This window comes from Nicotiana tabacum, chromosome 8, assembly GCF_000715075.1.
Source record: "Nicotiana tabacum cultivar K326 chromosome 8, ASM71507v2, whole genome shotgun sequence".
Taxonomy (NCBI): Eukaryota; Viridiplantae; Streptophyta; class Magnoliopsida; order Solanales; family Solanaceae; genus Nicotiana; species Nicotiana tabacum.
This window is the reverse complement of record NC_134087.1, coordinates 135,219,083-135,246,877: the sequence shown is the minus strand read 5'-3', so window position 1 is coordinate 135,246,877 and position 27,795 is coordinate 135,219,083. Positions and strand designations below refer to the sequence as shown.

Below are 27,795 nucleotides of genomic sequence, written 5' to 3'. Positions count from 1 at the left end.
ATAGTTTTTATAGGTTAATAAATCTTACGTGGTGTAAATAATATTAAGGTCCGTAAACTTTTGAATTAGTTTTCTTTACTTTGTCAAGGAATAAAGAGGAACCCCTTCGATTTTACTGTTACAGATGAGTGATATTTTTTGTTAGAAACGTCTGAGAGAAGTATCTGGTCACCAAGGGTTTATTGTTACTTTTTCGGTATATAGAAATAGTATTATTTTGCGCGATATAACTTACAGGACATCAGGGCACAGAAATGGTCCAAGTAGATTGAATTTAACGTAACACAGTTTGAATGCTTTGTGATAAATCATGAATATGAATCATCAAGATTTGATGCCAGAAATGACAATTGCATAACCCTTGAGGCCCCTTCTCCAAATAGTGTAATTTTTATTTTCCACCTTCTTATTGGTAATGGGAAGGGGAAATCTGCTAAATGCTTACAACTGTTAGTAGTGATTAGGTTTACTTAATATATTTTTCTTTGCTGCAATCATTAATTTGTCTGCAAAATAAGTTCGACGGTTCACAAATAAAGGTAGAAGATATAAACTTAAACGAGAATTGTACAATTTTGATGGTTAAAACAACAGTATTTTGGTTGGTGGAACGTTTTAATTAGGTAAAAGCAAAGGAGAAAACACATACTACTACTCCATTAATTTATTGTCTTTTTTCTTTTGGATTGTCATAAAAGACAGGTTTGTCCGTATAGTTGCTTTTGCTATCACAGTAAGAACTATTCCGTGACTGTTCAACCACAGTTATGTTTTCTTAATTTGAAACTATTTGGTTTCTTTAATTTGATTCTTGAAAATTTTTGGTAAAACATATCATGTGGTAAAAACAACAGTAGGAAAAGTATCATTGAAAATATAGCACCAAACTGATAAGGACGAGAAGACAAAAAAGCATCTTCCAAAGCAAAGAGATGCTATGACCTACTGATGGAGTTTGAACCCTCCGCCTCAACGCGAAAGGCAAAAATTTCACTAGCTAGCCCTCAACCCCCAATTGATAATAATGTCACATAGTGGTTGAGCAGCTCAAGTGATCAATTAAATCTCCTTTACTAGAATATTGCATTATGTATACGTGATCTTGATTTATATATGCATATATATATAATTGATGGTTGGGTATTTATTACAAGAATACAAAAAAAAAAACTTCTAGAGTAACAGTAAGGGAAGTTCAAAAAATGCTTTAGGTTATGAGTTCGACTATCAATTGTGATATTTTAATATCCCACTTCCTTGTCCTGATTGAGCCCCATATCTCATCTCTTTTTAAGGTTAATCAAAGAATGTAGACTTTGTTGGTAACAAATTGACTGCTCGCGAATACCAGTGAATTACGCCAAAGACGATGAAGTGTGATGTAAAAAGCCATTTACATTTACTCTTAAGCTAAGCATGCCTAGTTATTAAGATTCAAGACATCCCTTGCTAGTTTGAAAATAGGAATTAGGGTGTGACTTCCTGTACAATATATTACTTTACCCTGTGTGGAGCTTTCTTTCACTCCTATAAGCAATGTCCTAAATCCTAATTAATGAAAAAAGAAATTTGCTAAGCTCAAAAGAGCAAGTCCTTTACCTTCAATGAGCCCGCCTAATTTTTCAATGACGATTAGGGGATAGATGTTATTTATAACAATCTTGGACCAATACAATAAGAAATGAACGTGGGACCTAATTCACTTTCAAAAACTATTTTTTATTTCTTAATAAGCATATGTGGGAGCCAATCCTCCCACCCAGAGGCGGATCTACGGTCTAAAAAGTGGTTCACATGAACCCGTAGTTTTCGGGTTAAAGTATAGATATGATGTACATAATTTGGCAAAAATAGATATATACATTTGATGGAACCCATGGTCAAAAGAGATGAAGTGGTGCACTGGTTTTGGTCTCTTATTTCCAATAGCCTTAAGGTCAGGGGATCGAATTCCCTACTAACATTTTTTTTAAAGTAATTGTGAACCCATTCTCCAAAAATCCTAGATGGGGCCCTGAAGGATTGCATATATAGGTGTTCGTAACAACTAGCACGCAGTGAAATACAAAAATAATCTTACGTTAATTTACTTGTGTTTCAAATTTATGTACGTGTCAAAGATTGGATCCAAATCAAACCTGGTGAAAAGAGTATCGTTTCAAAAATTCTTCGATAGTGTGATCGACCCTCACTAACCCTTTGATCTATGGAACCCGTGAACAATTAAATAATACTATTATGCTGAAATTCTTCTAAAAAAAAGAACAAGAAATGCAATTTTATTGTCATGATAGTTTTTTCTTCGGGCTTTGTATTACACTCTCGCTTTTACAAAGTATTTTTCTTGCAAGATTTACTACCGTACCTTTCCTCCATCATCTTTTATATAGCATTACCTATAAAAAAAATCCTATTTAATTGAGATAATGTTTTACTTCGGGTTGAAATTACATTTTAAAAAATAAAACTTGTGGAATTTTTCGTGTTGGAAAAACGTATGTCCCATCTGGGATTACGTGCCGTTACCTAGTCCCTATGGACGTTCAAGTTAATCCCAACTCAAACTTAGGACGTAACTTATGAGCCCGTGGACTTGTTTTAAGTTATTTTTAAGCCAAAATAGCTTTTAAGACATAAGTTAGGAATTCTAACTTTTTGCTTTTGACTTGTTTTTGTCATTTTAGCTTAAAAACAAGTGCTTAAAAGCACTTTTTTACTTTATCCAAACACTACAAAATGACTTAAAAGCTATTTTGGCTTAAAAGCACTTAAAACAAGTCAATCCAAACGGGCTCTATAAGTCTCTCTTATAGGGGCATTTGCATCTATACCCGCTTTTTGTGCCACATTTTAACTTGTGCCCGCTTTGCAAAAAAAATTGCAAGCGTACCCGTTTTTTCACATAACTTCAGCACACGGGGCTGAAGTAGCAAAGACAATCACGCAAAACTTCAGCATTCTAGTAGCCGGGCCTGAAGTTCAGCTCTAGAGCTGAAATTTTTTTTGTTGTAACTGGAAAAGTTCAGCTCATGAGCTGAAGTTTTTGTGTTGTAACTGGGAAACTTCAGCTCTTGAGCTGAAGTTTTTGTGTTGTAACTGGGAAACTTCAGCTCTAGAGCTGAAGTTTTTGTATTGTAACTGGAAAACTTCAGCTCTAGAGCTGAAGTTTTTGTGTTGTAATTGGCTACTTTTAACTCCCTCTCTGTAATGCACATAACACATGATACTCATCTTCACTGTTATGTTAGCTTTAAGCTTTATTAGTCTGCAACAGAACTAGACACATAAGATATAGATTGCATCGCTAACAAAAGATTAACCAGAACTATAGCCAGTTATAGCAACTGAATCTGGATGGTTATCTACTATAGTAGTAAGTTCTTGCATAGCTAGCAAAACCAAAACACATGTACTGTTAACAACAGAAGCATATAGACAACAACAGAAATGATCGAAAGCTCAAGAAATAAAGTGTGGTCACAGCTTCATTTAAAGCTAGTGAAATATAGTTAGCAGGTATTTAAATAACAAAATATACGGATAGCAGCAGAAATCATCAAAATTACAAGAAATATAGTGTGGTTTCCGCTTCATACAAAGCTAGTGGAGTAAGTAACATGAGCATATTGAAGTTTTCGACGCAAGACCAATTAAAAAAAATAGGCTCTGCATTTTGTCTTTTGTTGAGAAGAAGAAAACGAAGGAGGAGAAGGAGGAGAAAGGGGGCTGAAGTTATTTAAGAAGTGAGTACAAGTTAAAAGCTTTAAAAAAAATAGGTATAGGTTAAATGAGAGCGACCAAATAAAGCGTCCCGTGCAATTTTTACCTCTTATAAAATTGTCGTTTCTTCAAAGACTACTTTCTTTAATATATAGTAATATATAAGTTAGTTTTTCAATTCTAGTCAGTTGTATTGCTATTTTATTTTTTGGTTCTCTTTTTTATGTGCTTTGAGAATTTGGGCTGAAATTTTTTCTTTTTGTGATACAGTGCTTTGTTGAATTTTTTGCTATTTCCTTTAATTATTTAAAAGACTTTTCAGTTCAAAGACTGAATTTCTGATTGTTATCTATATAATAAAAAAAGTAAAAAAATGAATTTTATTTTCTAATATGTGGATATTTGAGTTTTGAAAATGACGTCATAGCCTAAAGAATCTTACCCACTTTCATGAAAAATTAAAATCGGCATTAGGATATACACAATCATAAATATAAATATCCATTGAATTGTTATGGTAAAATTCTAAGTGATAACTACAACAACAATGCATAATAACCTGCATTTGGTACCACAAACCTCATGACCGAAAATCTCTGAAAACCTGCAAAAAGAGAAACAAAAAAAGAGAGAGAAGTTATCAATATAATTAGAAGTGATAATAGTTTGGAACAGTTTCAATTAGTGGAAAGGAACAGTTTCAATTAGTGGAAAAGAACAGTTTAAATTAGCGAACGATTTGAATTTGCAAGTTGAGCTTTTTTTTCTTTATTCGCCTGCCTATTTTCTAGTTTAAAATAATATTGTGGTTGTCAATTGTGATTTTAAATAAATTTGAAATTTCAATAAAGTTGGAGAATTGTCCAAAAAATCTACACATGTCAATTTACTGTTATGCCACTTGTCAGTATAACCTTGCATTGCCTCTCCTATTATATATAATTAACAAAACTGCACAGAAGTGTTTACGGTTTTCTCATGAATGGTTTGAATTCTACTTCCTAATATTTAGGAGAAATTTCTTAACATGCCATGTGTCATTCTATTATTCTGCCATTTGGCTTCATGAGGTGTTTTTGTCTTCTGCTTTTAATTATAGATAGATTAACAAAACTGCACAGAAGTGTTTACGGTTTTCTCATGAATGGTTTGAATTCTACTTCCTAATATTTAGGAGCAATGTCTTAACATGCCATGTGTCATTCTATTGTTCTGTCATTTGGTTTCATGAGGTGCTTTTGTCTTCTGCTTTTAATTATAGATAGATAGTTCTATTTTTTCTCCCTTGTGTGCGTATGAAACAACAACTATAGACTACAAGAGGTGATTGGTATGATTTATGTTTCATGAACAATTTTACTCCAATTGAGATTGTATTGATAATGTCTGTGAAGTTTGTTGATGGCGTTTGTTATATAAAAAACCCGGTATCTATGACAACTATTGTTTACCAATCTTGGGGTTTACCATAGATTCTTGCTCATGTGCCGTCGTTGCATTTCACATGCATTTTTGGGAGAATTATCAGCAACAAGTCAATTATTTCCGATGATCTATTGCTTCATATGTATTTCTATAAGCATTTTGTTGGAGTTTCTACTTATATTTATAAATACCTTTATCTATTTCAGGACTTAATGGCGGTTGAAATATATTTGGTTAGTGAAATTAACAGCAAGTCAATGAGTTGGAAATTAAAGGTTCGAATTGTCAGGCTTTGGGAAAATTCGGATCGCAAAGACCTGATAACCCTTTTTCCAATTGAGATTATTCTGATGGATTAAAAGGTATTGTTTTAAACTTTATGATTACGTTCTATTTAGGTCCAACCATGGTATGGATTTCTGCAATCCTGCATGCTGAAGAGGAAAATATGTCCTTAAATATCACATATTAGTTTACTAATTCCTTGGTTACTCTGAGTCTTGCTAACTGTAATCTATTCGATGATGCTTTTCCAGTTGCTTTCAGTAGCTTTTTCTTATTGCAAAACTTAGATTTGAGCGAAAATCCAATTTGCATTCTACCAAAGGGCATAATTTATCTCACGGATGGGCAACACGCCCATAGTCAAATTCCTGCCAAATATTTTACTTTAGTTGTTATAGATACCTGGATAAGAGGGGTTGCTCTGATGGTAAGCAACCTCTACTTCCAACCAAGAGGTTGTGAGTTCGAGTCTCCCCAAGAGCAAGGTGAGAAGTTCTTAGAGGGAATGATGTCAGAGGTCTATTTGGAAACAGCCTCTCTACCCCAAGGTAGATTATACTGGATTGTTGCTGTTGTTATTGTTATAGATACCTAAAAGGTAACTACATACTTTTGTTGTAACTAATTAAAGTAATTGTAAAATTGAGGTGTCCTCTATCGAAAATCACAATCTGATTTCTGTCTTTTAAGAATATAATTTTCAATTTCAGTTAACATTCTGTAATCTCTTTTCTGTCTTTTATGTTTTGTATACTAATTGCTATATCTTAAGTAGATCATGAAATTTATTAATTCTTTCACAATCTTTATTTATATTGTCTATAATGATTACCAATTTTGCATATATTTCCTTGGTCAATTTTATTGTAGATGTTATTGGCGAAATTATAACCTATGAGGACGTAAAGTCTATCAAACAAAATGATAGCAGCCGTATTATCATGAGCATTTAGATACAAGATTATAAGTAAGCTCGCCACAATTTATTAAATTAAGTAAATATTTCAACAATTCTTTATTTTGATTCTTATGCTTAACTTTATAATAATTGTAGAAGCAATAACATTGCTGCAACTCTATGGAAAGACTTTGTCGGATCAAGTCTGGATGCAAATAACAATTTAAATGTCTGTGATTACCATGTAGATCTAAAGTGCGTGTTGATAGATAATTATTGAACCACCTAAGTGTTAATATTTGTTTAAATTATGTAACTGATTGTGGCTCACTGGTCTTCTGACTTGGTAAGTATAGGTCTAATGTCAGAAAATGAGAGTTTGTGCAAATACTTCGACGTCTAAGCATTAGGTCCTCTAGAGGAAGAGCAAAATACAGGGGAGCCACGATGCACAAATGTGGATGATGGAAAGCTCAGTTTTTGCACTTTCTCTGTAAGAAGTAACTAACAACTTATATTACCATAGCTTAGGAATCTCATAATACCAGCGGAATAACTGTTAAAAACTTACTTTATATGTTATCATATTATTATACAGATTTTATAGGACTGATTGACAACGAGATGGAAGCTGTAATGTCTAATGATCATAACTTGAGTCTCCCCCTCCCTTTTCTGTTATGTCGTTTACTCTTTCAATATTGACATGACGATTTTTGGCCCAAGACGTACGATAAGACTTGTATAAAGTGCAACAGAAGGGAGGCAATTACTAATTTTGAACTGAGCACATATGAAGGGGAATTAAGTTCAAATGTTGATAATGGAGGTAGTATATTAAGGCTTTACCACAAATTTTTACTACTTTATAATTTTTTTACCCTTTTTAGTTATGTTATTATCATGTTTAACAGTATGTTTTTTCCATCAGTGTGGGGTTGCCTTTGTAATCTATTGAACTAGGGAATAGCCTCATTTATTTTAGCTAATTATCAGAATGATATCACATGACAAATGAAAACTCTAATAAAGGAACATTGATAATTTTTATTTTATTAGTTACACATCTTTTAGTAAATTTTTAGGATTTTAATTTCCCTTGGTAAAGTTCCAAATCGATTACTAACATCCGATGGTTGTGCTACAACCGAGCTCTGGTTAGCTGACCTGTAGCACCAGATGTTCTTTTCATTGGTTGCTTATAGGTATGACATAGTAGTTAGAATAAGTATTATTAGTAAATATATAATGGAATTATTTGAATATAAAAATCAAACTGTTATGTGTTAAATTTTCATATTAGTTTCATGGCATAATTCAGAATGTAAACATTTGTTTGGAATAAAGCTGACACATGAGAAGGACTAAAAGAAAAGAAATTTTAGCAAATTATATATCTCCGGAATACTATGAAATGCATGTACTCTCTTAATCAGTTAAATAAAGATACAATAATTATACAAGGATGTTTTGGTTTGCAGAATCACTTTACTATAATCAAGCCTGGCATTTTATTGTAGCTACTTTGAAACACTTGTGTATAGTCCAGTCCTTGATTTGGACAGGTACTAAAAATACTACTTTTTAATTCTGAACTTATGTGACTTTTAGGTGTCCTTTGTGTTTGTTGTTTTGGCTTGCACCATTATTATTAGTAAGTAAAACAATACAAAAGGGGTTGATTGTGTTGATTTGTAGAAATAGCACAAAAATATTTATAGCAGCTATTAGACATACTTCTCCTAATTAACCTTTTTAAGCGAAGTTGTTGTGTACCCTTCATTTAAATACCAAGTTTTTGCCTTCAGCAAGGTTCGAACGTAAAAATCATTTTCTATTTTCCCTCTTTCTACTTTCCCTTCCATTCGTCCACAATTAGAGGATAAGTCTCACGTAAAAGTTCTTTGATAAACCCACAAAGTCAACTGTGTGAATCCGAGGCTACTCTTGGTATTCTGCTTGCACTTTTTCCGTAGAAAATTTACCAATAACTGGATTTTCCATAAAGCATCTTGATAAAAGAATTGCCATAGGTTGGAGTTGGTGAATCAATTTGCTTTAAACTCTCACTGAAACTATAGTTCATTTTCTTTTGTAACAACTTCTTTCATTTTTAGCTTGATTTTTCAGGTCAATTTGCTGTAAATCTTGGTTGCAGATATTGCCGTCTGTATTCTTTTCTCCTTAAACTTTTATCTTTCACTCCGTATTGCACCTATCTCAGGGTGGTGGTCTTTATTTTTAACATTAGGTATGCCATAGTAGGATTCCTACTCTTTTACTTTTCAAGTTTAGACATGATCTCTTCGACTATTTGTTCAAGTTTATGTTATAACTTTCTTTACCCAGACTTCTCCCTCCAAGCTATATCACATTTTACATTTTAGTAGTCTCTTTTTTTTTACTCAATTATATGAAATAATATAATCAGAAATAGGACTATGATTACCATGTTTAAGATATTGCAGTTGTAGCAGTGAATGTTGAATTCTATTAACCAAATAGACGAAGGTGATGTAAATCTTATGTTTTAAATTGGATTGTAAAATGCAGTCATATATCATTTGTCATTTAATCACGTTTTTTTGCTTTTACAAATTGCAGAGTATTTCTTGCAAACAAGTACTACTCTTTCAGCGGTAATTGATATCCTTGATGAAGAAAGGATTGGAAAGACAATTGCAAAATGTTGGATGATTTACTGGAAAGTCGTCTTCTCCAGAAAATCACATCTATTTTTAAATATCAGATAGGCTCCATATGCCACTAGCAGCTTTTATGGTTACAAGAGTATGGCTAGATTATTGCCTTCAATAGAGCAGATTACAATGAAGTAGTTTTTATCCAATTTAACCCCTGATATTTGAGTATTTAAAAACTCCATTGATGGTAATTCAAGTAACTTGGTCGATTTATTTGATTAATTAATGTAGAAGTATACTTTAAGTCCTTATGGATTAGTAGGAGTATTTATTTGGTCTCTCTTTAATTTTCTTTTTGTTGTCAGATAGCTTACTAAAAGGAAGTAGCAAGCCGTTGGATATATTAGCAAAGCCAAATGAGTTAGCTGGTTTTTTTGCTTTATGAAGAAATTAAACTTTTTTTAGGTTAATTTTTCTTCTTCTGCTGCTAAGTTTTTAACTCATAATGAGGAACAAATATTTTGCCGATCAAAAACAAGACCAAATATTTCACGCTCAGACCCATTTTTAATAAGTCACTTGGGATTGGTAGTCCTTGCCAACAATAATATAGAGATAACTGAATGAAATTCATCTATTTATTTTTTTTAATTGTTTTGATTGCGATCACTAAATTTAATCTGTAATATACATATATCTCTTTTCACTCTTTTTCTTTGAATTGATCCGCGCGCATCGCGTGGGTACGTATACTAGTAATAATAATATACTAATCGGCGGTAGCCCAAGCAGTGCTCGGGCCCAAGGACCTTATTAATTTTCTATTTAATATAAAAAACTCTTGTTTACATACTGTGAAGCGAAGGTTTGATTCAAAATATTTGAAGACTAAGAATATAACTAATTAATAAAAATATTTGAAATCTAATAAAAAATATACAATGTGTTGTTCTTCTTGTGCTGCAATTCTTCCGGTTGTATTAGGTTCTTAATAGTTTTCGTGTTCTTAGGAAGCAGAATGTTTTTTCCTTGCAGCCGAGACAGTAAGCTGATCTGAAAAATGCAGAAGTAAAAAATGCATTAGCACATGTGCATAAATGCGAAAGTTATTGCTGTAACTCAGTGACTAATTTCTAAATATAAACTATTAGCTTCAAGCTTCAAGTTATTGTGTTAGTACATTTTTGGAAGCCAACTTTTGAATGTGATAACCCAAAATCACCAATTATACCAAATAAAAAGAGACATGTAGAGAACATATTGGGCATCAACAACATGAAGTAAATGATAAGAAAACGACGATCAACAAAAGAATAAAACACGGATGATTCATCACTTTCTATCTAGCCAATTATCAGTTTATACGGCAACAAACTTGAAATGAGCAGTTGGAACAACTTCGAGGCAATATAATAAATAGATAGGCAGCTCAAATCCACTGACAGAAGTGTGTAAAATGCTTCTTTATAAAAATGCCAAGTTGGAATACATAGTTTGAAAACTTTAAGCACATCATCTTCATTATGAAGAAAAATAAACAACAAATACACAAGGGTGTGACACATAATCACTGTGCAAAGCCTTAAAAAGCTTATGTTTTTTTCCAGAAATTGTATCTACTCATAGCAATGTAAAAAGAAGATAACGAATATCATATCTGAACAAATTGAAGCATATTCACGAGAGATTTCAATCCGAAAAGGAACTGAAATGGCAGAAATTCTTTGTTAATAATGTAGGTAACAAATGGAATGAAGAGCATAAGAGAATAACAATAGATTTAACAAAGGTAGAAAGCATAATCAGGAAAAATAAAAATTGACAAATTAACATTCGATACTGTGCTAAACCTGGGATACCCCCAAAAAACAAGCACCAATGAGCGATAAAAATCAACATTGAAGGGGAAGGTACAAATATTTTCCATAAAATCGAAAGCACCAACGAAATTGCTATCAAAACAACAAAGAGCTTATAATAATTCAGAACAAACTCATAAACAATGATAACAAATTCATCACTCACTTGAAAGTTGAAACAAAGAAGAAATTAGAGGACGAAGCAGAACGAAGACAGAGAAAAAAGGCAATCTTTTGGACATTACCTTTACTCCTTCATAAGTTATCACAAGATGCGTTGAAGCTCTTTGGGATTTAGCTTCAGTCTGAAAATGTAACTTTGACAAACACATAAATATTATACAAATAAAAAATTAAGGTAGCTAAATCGGAAGGAAAAGTGATCGCTTGTCTTACCTGTTAATGTACACTTCTATTATAGTCTAGCTAGTTGTTGTCCATGTATAGCCCGTCGCACAATGACTTAGTTTAAATAACATAAAACTTTAAAGTATTTACTGATGCTCAGTAATAAATACCTAAGCTAAGGAAAAAATCTTATTTATCAACATTTTAGTGGTAGTGAATTGTGGTTAAACGCTGCCAAGGATTTTTATAACTGCACTAAAATTAAAATTATGTAAATGATACATGTGTAATTCTTTTGTTAAATAGTAGGAGTAGACATCAGTAGTATAAAAGAAAACACTATGTGATAAACGTAGTAAACTTTCAGAAACGTACATGCATCCTAATTATAAGATGTTGCTGCACAACATCTATAATTCTTTTGTTAAATAGTAAGAGTAGACATAAGTAGTATAAAAGAAAACACTATGTGATAAACGTAGTAAACTTTCGGAAACGTACATGCATCATAATTATAAGATGTTGCTTCACAACATCTGGAGGCCGCTTCAATATCCAAAAAGTAATACCAATTGACTTCACAAACATAGGCACACAGTACTAATAACTACAACAATAATAACAACATGTGCTAACAACTATTTACACAAAAAATGTGGAACACTTTGTTAAGGCAGCCAACTATTTAAACCTTTTTAAAATATCGGTACGATATGTCAAAATGTGCTTGTACATCGCATACCATCTGAGCGGACAGCACTGCCTCGACAAACTGTACGAATAAAATATTCATTTTAAGAAAATTAGTAGATGGTAAAATATGGTATTCGAATTTCTAACCTTGAGTGTGGCTTTGATAGAGTACTTTGTTCCCTTTTTCGTTTCTTAGTTCCTTTCACATCACTCACAAGTATTGGCTTATCCTCCATAGTTGCGAAATTCTAACCTTCGCAATTGAAATAAGATACATCTCAAAAAGTTCGAACAAGTTATCACATCGTATAATGTCGTCACCATAGAGTATTATACAAATTTGTTCCTCCTATAATGTTATTAAGAACAATAATGCAGTAATTATTGGAAGAATACAAGTGAGAAGATGTTATGTTACAATTATAGTTGTAACTTGACTTACGTTTTCATCCTGGACAATTATTGTCCGAAAACGAACTCGCTGATCTCTGTTGTCTCGAGGCTGAAATTTGTCTACAGTCTGGACTTTACAAGTCCATTCTGTAGTTAGTGGTGTAATTTCACTGATACTAAGTCTTTGTTTCATTTTATCAATATAACCTGCATATTGATATCCGTAAAATTGCAAGAACAAACTATCCCATATGACAAATATGAGGCAGTAAATAAAGAAAACAAAAAAAAAGTAGATATAAAATCATCAGAGAAATTCAATATTAATTACGAACAGTTGGAGAAAGACTATTTTTCCATGAAGCACATTGCAAGCATGAGTACAAAGAAAGCTTCCACTCTAATGGGGAATTCATTTCAGCAGGGAAACTATTTCTACCTTGTATTTGTAAAAATTTTGAAAGTTATTTCTGCTCTGCTCCAGTTCTGTATCGCTTACTCCTATAACATTTGAATATCATCTCAATTGTTTACTAATTTGTGATTATCAATGAAGTTGGCATACTATTTACTCTATGTCCAACCAAATCAAGAGACTGACTTGGGAAAGTAGTATCCTTGAGTAAAATAATTTCTAAAATATTACTTTATACACACATAGTTGCTCCTTTGCGCCATAATGATAGAGGTCTGTGTGAGAGCGCATAGAGGAATACAACCTAATTAATAGTTGTATAAAAATCACAAATACGTCCAATTAGTCTATACCTAATTAATGTTCAGCTATCAGGTCAGGATCCCCTTGGCAACAATTGTTTGATTATGACTGGTATTTCTTCTGCGAAGACCAAAGATTCAAAGCAGAACATGCTTGTGCAGAACAAAATAAAAACTACTTAAATACCCACAAACCTAAACTTCTTGAAGAATCTAAGAAAATTAAGGAAAACCTTGAATATGAAAGACTTGGCCTATCCAATCAGAAAATTAAAACCCTTATCTTACCGTCCTCAAAGGGAAAAAATATTGAACACAATGATAATTAAACACAAATAAATAGAGTTTTTGAGAAGTCTTAGATAAATCAAAGGACAATATAAATCAAAAAAATTTAAAAATAGATAAAGCAGAAACGAAAGACACACAGTGAAAAAAGGGAATATCCCCAAAATAAGAGTTCATACCGGTGAATAAAAAAAGGAGCTACTGACTAATCAAATAAAAAAGCTTTAGAAGAAGCAACCACGGTTGGAGAATGAAGCAGCGCTAGGTGTTTAGAAAATGGAAAAGATGAAGATTTTGTTAGTAGAAAAATAATGATTGGAGAAGAAGCACAGTGGGAAAAGATTAGTTGAATTTCAGGCTTAGCAATGGGAAAAAGCCAAAGAAATTAGGTTTAAACTCCAATTTAGCAGCTCAAAATTAGGTAAAACATATAAAAAGAAGAATACAGAGCAACACCCATAAATCGCAGCAATTTTAAATATTTTTCCGAATAAATAACCAGTACAACAAAATATAAAACAAAGACAAAGAACAACAAACTAACCAACTCAGTTGTGGAAACAAAGAGGATGTACACATGGGAGAGAAGAGCAGATTAATCACTTTAAGATACAAAGAAATCTGAAAAAGGCAGAGAAAGAAGAAACCCCAATATTAAGCGGTGGCCATAGAGGTAAATGTCCAGGTGTAATGCTGTTAATATCAGCAGAAGATCTAAAATAGGCTTTGAAAATGCCCCAGAAATTTTCATTATTGCAAATTTCTCTGATGGCAATGAATGTAAAAATATATTAAAAAACAGGGGCAAAAATATAAAAGCTTAAGCCGGCATGTCGACGAAGACATGTCTGTGTCAGCTGATGCACTCACACTTCTAATATAGTAGATCAAAATTAGGTAAAACATATAGAATTGCCAAGTAAAAAATTAGGTAAAACATATAAAAAGAAGAATACAGAGCAACACCCATAAATCGCAGCAATTTTAAACCTTTTTCCGAATAAATAACCAGTACAATAAAATATAAAACAAAGACAAAGAATAACAAACTAACCAACTCAGCTGTGGAAACAAAGAGGATGTACACATGGGAGAGTAGAGCAGATTAATTACTTTAAGATACAAAGAAATTTAAAAAAAACAGAGAAAGAAGAAACTCTAATATTAAGCGGTGGCCATAGAGGTAAATGTCTAGGTGTAATGCTGTTAATATCAGCAGAAGATCTAAAATAGGCTTTGAAAATGCCCCAGAAATTTTTATTATTACAAATTTCTCTGATGGCAATGAATGTAAAAATATACTAAAAAACAGGGGCAAAAATATAAAAGCTTAAGCTGGCATGTCGACGAAGACGTGTCTGTGTCAGCTGATGCACTCGCACTTCTAATATAGTAGAACTAGCGAGAGTGTGCCCGGGCATAGCCGGGCCCAACAACGAACTATCTAAAATTGTTATTAATACTATTATTTTTAGATGTCACTCACTCTTGCATTTGAATTCGTCGTATTGGTTATGTAGATAGTGATAAATTTACGTCTTCGAAGGCTATTTATTGCAGTTTGGACATCCTTCTTGGTAAATTATTAAATATTAAATTAATTAATCCTTAAGAAAGATCAAAATACTTGTAAGTATTCGGCGCAAAAGGTTCAATACTAAGCAAGTAGTAAATTAATCAGATCAATATACTAATCATGAGTAGCGTCTAGAAATATTTTTAACGACATGAGTCACCCTAGGATATGGTTTAACTATCAAATCCTAATATGCGATCAACAATATGTGTTCATGTCATATATAATCGACCATTGAATGGTCTGAGAACTCTTTTCCTCTTTCATTAATTGTCCTGGCCAAGGTCTAGATTTGGTCGTTTATAATTCATGACAACATAGAGCTTAAACTCACTACCAAAATTACGACATATTTCATCTTGATCAATCACTAATTATACAAGTATTTGATCATACCCACTATCCTTTCAATATGTGTCTAGTATCAAAGTACAATTAATGACTTGTCAATTACTATGATGATCTCAGGTCGAAATAAACTCTTATATCACTTTCTTCAAGAGAATATTCTATTGACAGTTTATGATAGTTCTAATCATTAGAAATTATCCAATGAGTCAGTTCAATGATCATATCTCTATATGCATAATTTATATATTTGATTTAGTTTATGGGATCAACAATTATTTATCTCATGAAGACGATCACATATATACTGATCTAACCGAATTACTAATGCCCAAATAAAAAATTCTATGATCAAGAACAAAGTTATATTAAGTTATCAGAAACTTTACTTTCATTTTCTTGATCCCTATCATGATAACAAATCTCAAAATTTAATCAAGGATCTTATCAAGACTCAACCAACTAATAATAATGATAAAAGAATATCATATGTCATATATTTATATGAAATAATATTCACAAAGATATGTTCATATCATCAAACATGAGATTGGATCTAGATCTATCTACTATATCCCTAACAAGCCTAACAGGTAAACAATGATGTGGTGGATCTGACTATGATACTATGATAAACAAATGAACTTTAGGCCTAAATCAACCCAAAAAGTCAGTTCATGATATAAAAATTGCTCAAGACCATATAGTGGGCATAATTTAGGCAAACCCGAAATCCAAATTGAAATCCAATTTTTTTGGATTTTTAGTTTGGATTTTTGGATTACGGATTGGATTTTGGATTTAAGTTTTAATTTTTTTGGATTTCTGTTTGGATATTGGATTTAGTATTTCAGATTTTTGGATATTCGAAAATCTGAATATTTATTCTTTATATTTAGTCAATTATCTATATGTCAATAGTAATAAGTTAAATACCCTACCACTTAGATATTATCTCATATATTGAATATTACTCCCTCTGTTCAAGTTTATGCGAACCTATTTCCTTATTGGTCCTTTCCAAAAAGAATGATCCCTTTCTAAATTGGGAAACAATTTAGCTTAAACTTACAATTCTACCCTTAATGAGAAGCTTTTTAACCATATTTTGGGTCCCTTGTTGACTTGTTTAGGACCACAAATTCCAAAAGTATTTATTTTTTTGTTAAATTGCATACCCAGTCAAACATGTTCACATAAATTGAAACGGAGGAAGTAATTACTAAGTTTCTGTTAGAATACTTTTTATTTGGACATGGTTTTACTATTGCTACATCTTATCGATCGTATTAGTATCTCTGCTGCATTTCCTTGATAATAATTTTATTACTTGAATATTTTATTTGGATGATTGCGGTGAGAATAAGGAACTTTTCGGACAATTTAAAATGAGTCCTTTATTTGAATATCCATTTTTGTAAAAAGAAGAAACATCTCAACTTATATGCTCAAAATCGAAAATCAAAAATATCCTAACAGATTAATGTGAAAACGAACCTTAAAAATCTGATCCAATCCAAACTTATTTTGATTTGTCATGACCCGGTCGGTCATTTTGAGTGTTATAGACCCGTTACTCTATTTATTGTTTTTATGCTCAATTGTCATTACGCGACTTGCCGGGATAGTTGGTTTGGTTCCCGGGACGTTTCAGAATGAGTTGAGACACTTAGTCTCAAGGTTGGAAGCTTAAGTTGAAAAGGTTGATCGGATGTTGATTTATGTGTAAATGGCTCCGAAATGGAGTTTTGATAGTTCCGATAGCTCCGTTGGGTGATTTTGGACTTAGGAGTATATCCGGATAGTATTTGGAGGTCCGTATTTGATTTAGGCTTGAAATGGCGAAAGTTGAGAACTTTGAAGTTTTGGAAATTCAGAAGTTTGATCGAGAATTGACTTTGTGGTTATCGGGCTCGGGTTTTGGCTTCAGGAGTTGGAGTAGATTTGTTGTATCATTTATGACTTGTGTGCTAAATCTTAGGTCAATCAGACTTGATTTGATAGGTTTTGGCAGCGAATGTCGAAGTTAGAAGTTCATAAGTTCATTAGGTATGAATTGAGGTGTGATCTGTGTTTTTGATGTGATTTGAGGCCTCGACTTTGTTCGTATTGTATTTTAGGACTTGTTGGTATATATGATTGTGGTCCCCAGGGCCTCAAGTGTGATTCAGATCATGTTCGGTGCGTTTCAGAACTTAGGAGACTGCAGATTTTGCTGGTGTTGGTGTTCTTGTACGAGATCGCGAGAGTAGGGACGCAATCGCGAAGTGTTAATTTGCGTAGGTGATGTTTTGTTCTATGTGATCGCGAGCTTTTGTACGCAATCGCATAAGTTGGATGAAGCAGTGCATCGCGAACGTGTGGGTTAAGCCGCATTCGCAAAGAGGAAAAGAGGTAGGAGCTGGTCACGCGTGTTATTCTATGTGAACGCGTGGGTGTTTATGCGATCGCGTGGGTCTGGAAAGGTAGTGCATCGCGTTCGCATGCATTTGTCCACGGTTGCATAGGGTTAAGTTTTGCAGCTTATGATTTGTGCTTCGCGACCAGGAAGCATTTTCACGATCGCGAAAAAGGACATCTGGGCAGACTTAAATATTTCAAAAATGAGGGTCGAGTTTATTTTACAAATTTGATTTTGGGAGATCGGATTGAGGCGGTTTTTGGAGAGATTTTTAAGGGAGTGATTGGGGGAAATGGAGAAAACTTCTTAGGCCGAATTTTGGGGATTTGAGCGAGATTTTGATATCAAATTCGATTAATTTTGAATGGTTGGACTCGTGGTTGAATGAGTGTTCGAATTTTGTAACTTTTATCGGATTCCGAGACGTGGGCCTCGGGTTGACTTTTGAGTTGACTTTTTGACGCTTGATTAAGAACTTAGCATTTTTATATGAAATTTATTCATATAGCTTGAGTTGATTGTATCAAACTGTTTGTTTCTAGATTCGAGGCATTCAAGGGCCGATTCATGAGGTAAGGGCTTGTTGGAGTAGAGTTTTGCACGGTTGGAGGTAAGTAACACTTTTAAACTTGGTTCTAAGGGTATGTGTAACAACCCAATCGGTCGTTCTGAGCATTTGTACTTTGCTCGGTAGTTTGAGGGCACGAGTATCTCCGTATGATGTATTATGACTTGTGTGAATCTTCGGTTTTGGTTTTCAGGTTATTCAGAATCAATTTAGAAGAATGAATTTCATTGTTGAAGCTTTAAGTTGGAAGAGTTGACCAACTTTGACTTTTGTGAATTTGACCCCGTAACGGAGTTTTGATGGTTCCGTTAGGTCCGGATGGTTATTTTGGACTCGGTCGTATGCCCGAATTTGCCATTGGATATTTCTAGAAGGATTCAGCACTATTTGGCGAAAGTTTGGAATTTGAAGGTTTGGAAAGTTCATAAGTTTGACCGGAAGTTGACTTTAGGATATCGAATTTAGATTGTGGTTCTAGAAATTGGAATAGCTTGGTTGTAACAACCCGACCGGTCGTTTTGAGATTGTGCACTTTGCTCGCCAGCTCTCGGGCATGACTAACCTCGTGTGATGTATTATGACTTATGTAAATCGTCGGTTTTGGTTGTTAGGGTAATCAAGGTGAATTTGGAAGAACAATCCTTAGTTTGAAGTTTAAAATTTGAAGGGGTTTGACCAAGATTTGACTTGTTAGTATATGATCTCGGATCAGAATTTTTATGGTTTGGTTAGCTCTGTTAGGTGATTTGGGACGTAGGAGCGTGATCAGAATGTGGTTTGGAGGTCCATGGAAGGTTTAGGCTTGAATTGGCGAAATTAGAATTTTGACGATTTCCGGTTGATAGGTGAGATGTTTATATAGTGGTCGGAATGGAATTCCAGGATTTGCAGTAGGTCCGTTGTGTCATTTGGGATATGTGTGCAAAATTTCAGGTCATTCGGACGTGGTTTGGTATACTTTCTGATCGAAAGCGTAATTCGAAAGATTTTGGAAGCTTAGGCTTGAATCCGATGTATTTTGCGTGATTCGATGTTGTTTGAGGTGTTTTGAAGATTGGTACAAGTTTGAATGGTGGTACGTGTCATTTTTGTGCTTTTGGTTGAGGTCTCGGGGGCCTCGGGGCGATTTCGGATGGGTGACGGAAGAATTGGAATTGAGTTTTTGCAGCTGAAGCATTTGGTTTATGTCATAACCGCACCTGCGGTTGGGATGCCGCAGGTGCGATGATCGCAAAAGCGGAAGGCAGCCGCAGATGCAGCCAAGAGGTAGTTCTTCAAGAACCGCAGAAGCGGTGAAGTGGGCGCACCAGTGGTAGCGCAGGTGCGAGTTTTTAACTGCAGATGCGGTAATTGGCAATTGAATGAAAACCGCAGATGCGGTGGTTTTGGTCGTAGAAGCGATACCGCAGAATCTAGAAATAGACCGCTGGTGCAAAAATGCCTGGGTCAGAAAGTATAAAAAGGTACCCTTCGCGATTTTGAGAGGGATTTCACCATATTTCATCCGGGAGAAAGCTTTAGAGAGCTAATTGAAGAGGGAATTCAAGAGGATTTCATGGAGGTAAGATTTTTGGACCCTAAACTTGTTTCTATGATGAATTTTAACATTTGTAAGCCTGAAATTTATGGAAAATCAGTGGCAAAAATGGGTAATTAGGGCTTGAGATTAAGAGACCTTTGAGTGGGGATTTGAAGGGCCATTTGAGGTCTGATTTTAATGTTCTTGATATGTATGAACTCGTGTGAGGATGAGGATTCCGTTGATGTTAATTTTGTTGGATTCCGAGACGTGGTCCCGGGGGCCGGGTTTGAGCAATTTCGGGATTTTTGATGTAAATGAGATATTTTTGAGTGAGCTTTTTCCCTTAGCATATTTTAATTGTTATGTTCTGATTATGGCTAGATTTGGAGCATCCGGAGGTCAATTCGTAAGGACAAAGGCATCGCGGGCTAGAGTTTGGATCGGATCGAGGTGAGTAATGATTGTAAATGATGTTTTGAGGGTATGAAACTCCGGATTTGCATATCGTTGTGCTATATTGAGGTGACGCACACGCTAGATGACGAGCGTGAGGTCGTGCACTATTGGGGATTGTGACTTAGTCCATTCCGAATGACTGTTTTACCGTGTATTTGACTGAAAACTATTTGCTATTATCATGTTTTGGGCTGAATGCCATCTTTGGGCTTCGTGCCAACTATTTGAACCCTTAGAGGATTTTTATTGATATTTTTCTCACTATTTTGACTTTATACTTGAACTCAGTCATGTTGTATTCTACTGTTTTTCATAACTCAGCCATGTTTACTCTGCTTTATTAAATGATATTTTAAATAATATTTTCGGCTAAGCACTATGTTTTACTATTGCCCGAGTGGCTGTAAGATTCTGATTGAGTAAGACCGAGGGCCTATGTTGTGAGGAAACATTGATTATGATTATGAGGCTGAGGGCCTGAGATATGTATGCCACGAGGTGGCTTGTGGATATGAGGACGAAAGCCTAGTGATGATGCCACGAGATGGCTTTATATTGCGCATGGGCCGTAAGGGCCCCTCCAGGAGTCTGCACACCCTCAGTGAGCGCGAGTACCCATTGTGATGTGAGATATAGCCCGAGGGGCTGGTAAGGTTTCTGAGATATTGCCCGAGGGGCGAATTTGTTGACATTGTGCCCGAGGGGCGATCCTTTATGTGTTTATCTTTTCCTATTTTCCTATCATTTGCTTGCTTAATTGTTAAAAAGGCATTTTATGAAGTTTAAACTGAATTAAAGTGAATTTTGCATATTTTCACTGTTTCCTTACTTTTACTGGCTTTTACTGTTTCATTATAGCTTATTATGTGCCTTATGTGATTTCATATTTCTCAGTCTTTATTTATGATTATTATTCACTGAGTTGAAATACTCACTTTACTCCCTGCATCCCGTGTGCAGATTCAGGCATTTCTGATCCTGCTAGCGAGAGTTAAGAGCTCCTGGCAGACTTTATAGTTCACGAGGTAGCTGTTTGGCATCCGCAGTCGCATGCTTCTCCCCCTTTATCTCATCTCTTTCTCTTTCAGTTATTCTGTAATAGCTTTGTAGACATTCCAGACTTGTAGTATACTGATAGATGCTCATGACTGGTGACACTCTGGTATCGGGCTGTGTTGGGTTTTATTTCCGCAAACCGTAATGTTCACTGCTTATCATTTTGGGATTATTATTATTATGATGTTTAAGGCTTAATATTTATGGTTTTAAATTGCTTTGAAATGGGAATGTGTCGGCTGGCCTTGTCTTCATGAGAGGCGCCATCACGCCCGGGTCCGGGTTTAGGGTCGTGACAAGTTGGTATCAGAGCCTAGGTTACATAGGTCTCATGAGTCATGAGCAGGTTTAGTAGAGTCTCGCAGATCGGTACGGAGACGTCTGTACTTATCCTCGGGAGGCTGCAGAACCTTTAGGTAAAACTTCACATTCTTGAATTCTTATTGTGCGTCCTTAATTCAGCTTGAAATGTAACTCTTTGAATTCCTTCCACGCGTTCGCATGCATGCATGAGCGTTCGGTATCAGATGTGCATCGATGGCTTGTGATTCCCTGATCGAGGGGCGAGATGTGATCTCTGTGTGTTGATGTTGGGCCAGTCTGGAGGACTTGAGGCCGGATTTTGCCTATAGCCTGAACCCTGAGCTGTTGATTGCGTGAGCGCGTGTCTCTGGATCTATATGTTCTGTTGTGTCCCTATTGAGAGGAGTAATGACTGGATATCTATGTGACGAGTGTGATGTGGCTGCGAGATGTATTCATATGATTTGGAAGCGACGATAAGGGTCTTCTGGAGGATAGAAGAACTATTAGGTGCTTGATTTCCATCTTGATTTGATGTATAGCCCCGAGTTATGGGAGTGTGAAGAATCTTTTCATGTTTTCTGGTTAGGGAGTGAAGTAGATGCCATGTTGCAATATGAGTTCAGACTCAGGAAGATCAAGTGACTGCGTAATGTCTATGATGGTGGAAGGGTATAAGGAGATGCTAGTTGAGGCAAAGAAGGTGGGTTATCTCCTGCGGATTGTTCCGAAGTTTGCGTGATCCTTTATGTCATTTATTGGAAGATCTCTATTACCAGTGGAATATATGTGTTGCAATTTGAATTTGGGTCTCCTAGGAGAGTGGGCTTGACTATTATGAGGGTGAATGCGAGACTTGCGGAAGATTTGAGGTACTAGAGGGTCGGTGTTGTACGAGCTTACGAAGGATTGAGTTTAATCTCACTTTGGTATTATGGCAGTAATAAAGTATATGTGTTATGAATTATTGTGTGTTTTAGTCTATGGCTTTGAGCCAAGTTGGGGAGTCTACTATTGATTAGGTGATTGCGCGGTTATGTGCTATGTTGGTTCCAGTTTGAGGCACGCTGGTGGGTCAGTTATGGCTCATAGAGGTTGAGACCGAGGATGGCTCGAGTAAAGAAAATTTCAACAAAGGTTGTATTATGCTTTTTAGGTGTATGAGAATCATGGAATGTCTTGAGTTGTTGTTGGTAAAGGATGCTCAGTGCATAGGGTAGGAAGTTGCTAGGTTGTATTAGGATGAGGTTACATTCTGCGGTGTCAGAATGCTAATGAGGCACAGGTTGTTCGGTTCGTTTGATCAGGCTAATTGCGGTTTGAGTAGAGTGAATGACTCTCGAGAATGGTTCTAATGTGTTCAAGATTGTACATGTAATAATTGGAGATTTTCAAGTTGTACTTTTGGCTAGAAACTGAGGTTTACATTTGGAGGGTGTCAAAACTTGTGGTATTTCGACATCAATTAGAGAATTCTATATATATCAGTATTAGGAAGGTAATGGCTTCAGATTCGCAGGAAGCCTCTTCAGGGTAGGTATTTTGAATGTGGTGCTTTTTGGGATATTAAAGAGAGTATTCAACGACTTATGAGCCTTAGACGGTGTGGTTTTATTCTTGGGTCTCATGTGGTGAGTTTGGGTAGAGGATTGCGGTATTATGGCAAGGAGAAGTATTAATTCAAAGGTAATTCCGAAGGAACTCGAACAAATAGGACGGCTTGGTAGTAGGTCGGATCGACATGGTAAGGGATACGATTACTTCTTTGGGTGCTTATGAGATAATGAGTTTCTATAGGTGTTTCGTGGCAATGCTCTTAGGTTTTGATGGCTTGCGTATCTTGGTCGAGTTATAAGGATTCAGTCGTAGGACGGTATGGTTTATACGGTATGTGGTGTAGGCTTGAGATTTGCATGTGTAAGGTCTTGGTTCAGTTCTGAAAGGAAGATAATAAAATCCTTAGGCAGCGGGCAACTTCAGATAATTAGGGAAATGAACTTCAGATAATTAGGTAAATGAGCTTCAAATGATTAGGGAAAATGATCTCCAGATGATTAGGGAAATGATATTACTAATTGGTGTGGCTTTATGGGGGTATGCGTTTCAGAAAAAGGGGCAAGTGTTTGAGTGGATGGTACTTCATTAGTATTGCGGCACTCTCTTGTCGGATCGACTGCCGATATTCGAGTTTGCTTGGTGGCACCGAAGGATTATAAGAGTACCTCTCATGGAATAATTGGGTATTAGAGGTGCGTTGTGTATTCGGATGACGAAATTGGGATCAGGTATGGTGATTCGTGTGCTATATGAAGTTGGAGACTGGGAGTTCTCATATACAGGTTATGATGTTGTTGTGGGTTGCGTGTATCGGCACTGTTTAAGGACTATCGGGGTTTGGAGACTCGAGTGGATCTTTTACTGCTTAGTATGTTAGATTTTGATGTAATACTGGGTACAGATTGGTTGTCTTCGTGTCGTGTTATTCTGGACTATTGCGCTAAGGTAGCGATGTTGGCTATGCCGGGAATGCTACGGATTGAGTAGTGAGGTTCGACGGATTATGTTCCCAGTAGGGTGGTGTCATTTTTGAAGACCCAGCGGATGGCTGGGAAGTGTTGTCTTTCTTATTTGGCCTTCGTGATGGATGTTAGTGCGGAGACTCTTACCATTGATTCAGTTTTAGATATGGGGGACTTTTCTAGATGTGTTTCCTGGTACCAGGCATGTCGCCGGACAGGGTTGTTGATTTCGGTATTGATTTGGTACTGGGCACTGTATCCTATGGCACCGGCAGAGTGAGAGGAGTTGAAGGAGTAGCTTCCGAAACTCCTTAAAAGGGGTTCATTGGTAGACCTATATGGATGTGTGTTCTACATCGAGACGGCTTTGTTGACTTCAAGTTGCTATTGGTGAGGGATGTGTTGATTCGGTTGTTATTAAGCTATTAGTTTTCTGAGGTGATCTATGAGTTTCTTTTCTGTGTTGCGAGACGTTATGATTTGTTGGTTATAGGCATAGATGGTGTGGTTCCATTGGGGTTTCATAGTGGAAGTCGAGCGGGAAAGAGTACTGGGTATTGCTTTGGTTTTAGACATCATATTGTGCATGGTTGTCGATTGTGAGCATAGTAACTCGAGGTATTTCATGTGGAGTAGTGTTTGGATGAGGTCGCGCATTGGAGCAAAGCTATGTGGAGGTATGATCCTGTGGGTTAGATTCTTATGTTTTGTTTCCATGATGTGTGACGGGTTCTCAGCATTGTGTGTGGTGGCACTTGTGAGCTTGCGGTACAGCTCTTTTGTTTGAGTCATTTTCATGATTTGAGTATGTTCGGATCGTTGATTATTGGTGCGCGGATTGCACAAGTTGCGGATTTAGCTTGTACTGATGTTTCATGCCACTAGAGTAATGATTTTGGATTAGATAAGATCGTTGGGGTCTTTAATGAATACAAACGGATTCGATTTTAGCATGTTGGAAGGATAATATGGAGGTTCGGCTCAAAAATTTGCTATGGTCTTTGACAAGGGAGAAGTGGCCTCATGAATGGTTGATCTGAGAAATGCTTATGGCTTACTGCATGTTTCGTTTATCATTGGCAGCATATGAAAGTGTTGGAATGAGAATTTTGTTGATAAGAGGTTCCATATCAGTATTCGGTTGTTGTGTGTAGCTGCTGTGATTAGAAGTTATCACTACAAGTGTTTGAGTTATATGGTATATCATGTAATTGCACCTGAGGTTGTAGGTATGGGTTATTACAGCTTGTTCGGGCTTATTCAGAGTATAGATGTGAGATTTTGATCTTGTGGATGATTTCAGAAGTGGAAATGTGGTTCTAAGGTTTATGGGCTAGGTTGGATTGTGAAATTTCGGTTATAGGGTGTTATCGGGCCTATATGAGATAGGGTGACGTGGGATCACCCCCGGGTAGGTCCATGGCCAGGTCACACAACAATTTTATGGTTTCAGAACAAGTATGGGCACGTTCGAGGATGAACATATGTTTAAGTGGGGGAGAATGTAACGACCCGATCGGTCTTTTTGAGCTTGTGTACTTTGCTCGCCAGTTCTCGGGCATGACTAGCCCCGTGTGATGTATTATGACTTATGTAAATCGTCGGTTTTGGTTGTCAGGGTAATCAGAGTGAATTTGGAAGAACATTCCTCAGTTTGAAGTTTAAAATTTGAAGGGGTTTGGCCAAGATTTGACTTGTTAGTATATCATCTCGGATGGGAATTTTTATGATTTGGTTAGCTCCGTTAGGTGATTTGGGACTTAAGAGCGTGATCAGAATGTGATTTGGAGGTCCGTGGAAGTTTTTAGGCTTGAATTAGCGAAATTGGAATTTTGACGATTTCCGGTTGATAGGTGAGATGTTGATATAATGGTCGGAATGGAATTCCAGGAGTTGCAGTAGGTCCGTTGTGTCATTTGGGATGCATGTGCAAAATTTCAGGTCATTCGAACGTGGTTTGGTATACTTTTTGATCGAACGCGTAATTCGGAAGATTTTGGAAGCTTAGGCTTGAATCCGATGTATTTTGGGTGATTTGATGTTGTTTGAGGTGTTTTGAAGATTGGTATAAATTTGAATGGTGGTACGTGACTTGTTTGTGCTTTTGGTTGAGGTCCCGGGGGCCTCGGGGCGATTTCGGATGGGTGACAGAAGAATTGGAATTGAGTTTTTGCAGCTGAAGCATTTGGTTTCTTTCATAACCGCACCTGCGGTTGGGAGGTCGCAGGTGCAATGATCGCAGAAGCGGAAGGTAGCTGCAGATGCAAACAAGAGGAAGTTCTTCAGGAACCATAGAATCGGTGAAGTGGGCGCACCTGCGTTAGCGCAGGTGCGAGTTTTTAACCGGAGATGCGACAATTGGCAATTTAATGAAAACTACAGATGTGATGGTTTTGGTCGAAGAAGCGATACCGCAGAAGCGGGAAATGGACCGCATGTGCGAAAATGCCTGGATCAGAAAGTATAGAAAGGTAACCTTTGCGATTTTGAGAGGGATTTCACCATATTTCATCCGGGAGAAAGCTTTGGAGAGCTAATTGAAGAGGGAATTCAAGAGGATTTCATGGAGGTAAGATTTTTGGACCCTAAACTTGTTTCTATGATGAATTTTAACATTTGTAAGCCTGAAATTTATGGAAAATCAGTGGCAAAAATGGGTAATTAGGGCTTGAGATTAAGAAACCTTTGAGTGGGGATTTGAAGGGCCATTTGAGGTCTGATTTTAATGTTCTTGATATGTATGAACTCGTGTAAGGATGAGGATTCCGTTGATGTTAATTTTGTTGGATTCCGAGACGTGGTCCCGGGGGCCGGGTTTGAGCAATTTCGGGATTTTTGATGTAAATGAGATATTTTTGAGTGAGCTTTTTCCCTTAGCATATTTTAATGGTTATGTTCTGATTATGGCTAGATTTGGAGCATCCGAAGGTCGATTCGTGAGGGAAAAGACATCACGGGCTAGAGTTTGGGTCGGATCGAGGTGAGAATGATTGTAAATAATGTCCTAAGAGTATGAAACCCCGGATTTGCACATCGTTGTGCTATATTGAGGTGACGCACACGCTAGATGACGAGCGTGGGGTCATGCGCTATTGGGGATTGTGACTTAGTCCATCCTGAATGACTGTTTTACCACGTATTTTACTGAAAACTATTTGCTATCATCATGTTTTGAGCTGAATGCCATATTTTGGTTTTGTGCCAACTATTTGAACCCTTAGGAGATTTTTATTGATATTTTCTCACAGTTTTGACTTTATACTTGAACTCAGCCATGCTGTATTCTACTGTTTTTCATAGCTCAACCATGTTTACTCTGCTTTAACACTTAAATGATATTTTTGGCTGAGCACTATGTTTTACTGTTGCCCGAGTGGCTGTGAGATTCCGACTGAGTAAGGACGAGGGCCTATGTTGTGAGGAAACACTGATTATGATTATGAGGCCGAGGGCCTAAGATATGTACGCCATGAGGTGGCTTGTTGATATGAGGCCGAGAGCCTAATGATGATGCTACGAGATGGCTTTATATTGTGCTTGGGCCGTAAGGGGCCCCTCCAGGAGTTTGCACACCCCCAGTGAGCGTGGGTACCCATTGTGATGTGAGATATAGCCCGAGGGGCTGGTATGGTTTCTGAGATATTGCCCGAGGGGCGGATTTGTTGACATTGTGCCCGAGGGGCGATCCTTTATGTGTTTATCTTTCCTATTTGCCTGTCATTTGATTACTTAATTGTTAAAAAGGCATTTTATGAAGTTTAAACTGAACTAAAGTGAA

At 36.1% G+C, this 27,795-nt stretch overlaps 1 long non-coding RNA gene across 1 annotated transcript; it reads left to right on the top strand.

The window, feature by feature from the left end:
- Nucleotides 1–6,087: 6,087 nt before the first annotated feature.
- On the top strand, nt 6,088–9,410 carry LOC107793977 (uncharacterized). Its single transcript, XR_012694227.1, has 2 exons — nt 6,088–8,839; nt 8,933–9,410. It is a non-coding gene; the product is annotated as an uncharacterized LOC107793977 (long non-coding RNA).
- The last annotated feature ends 18,385 nt before the right edge of the window (nt 9,411–27,795 follow it).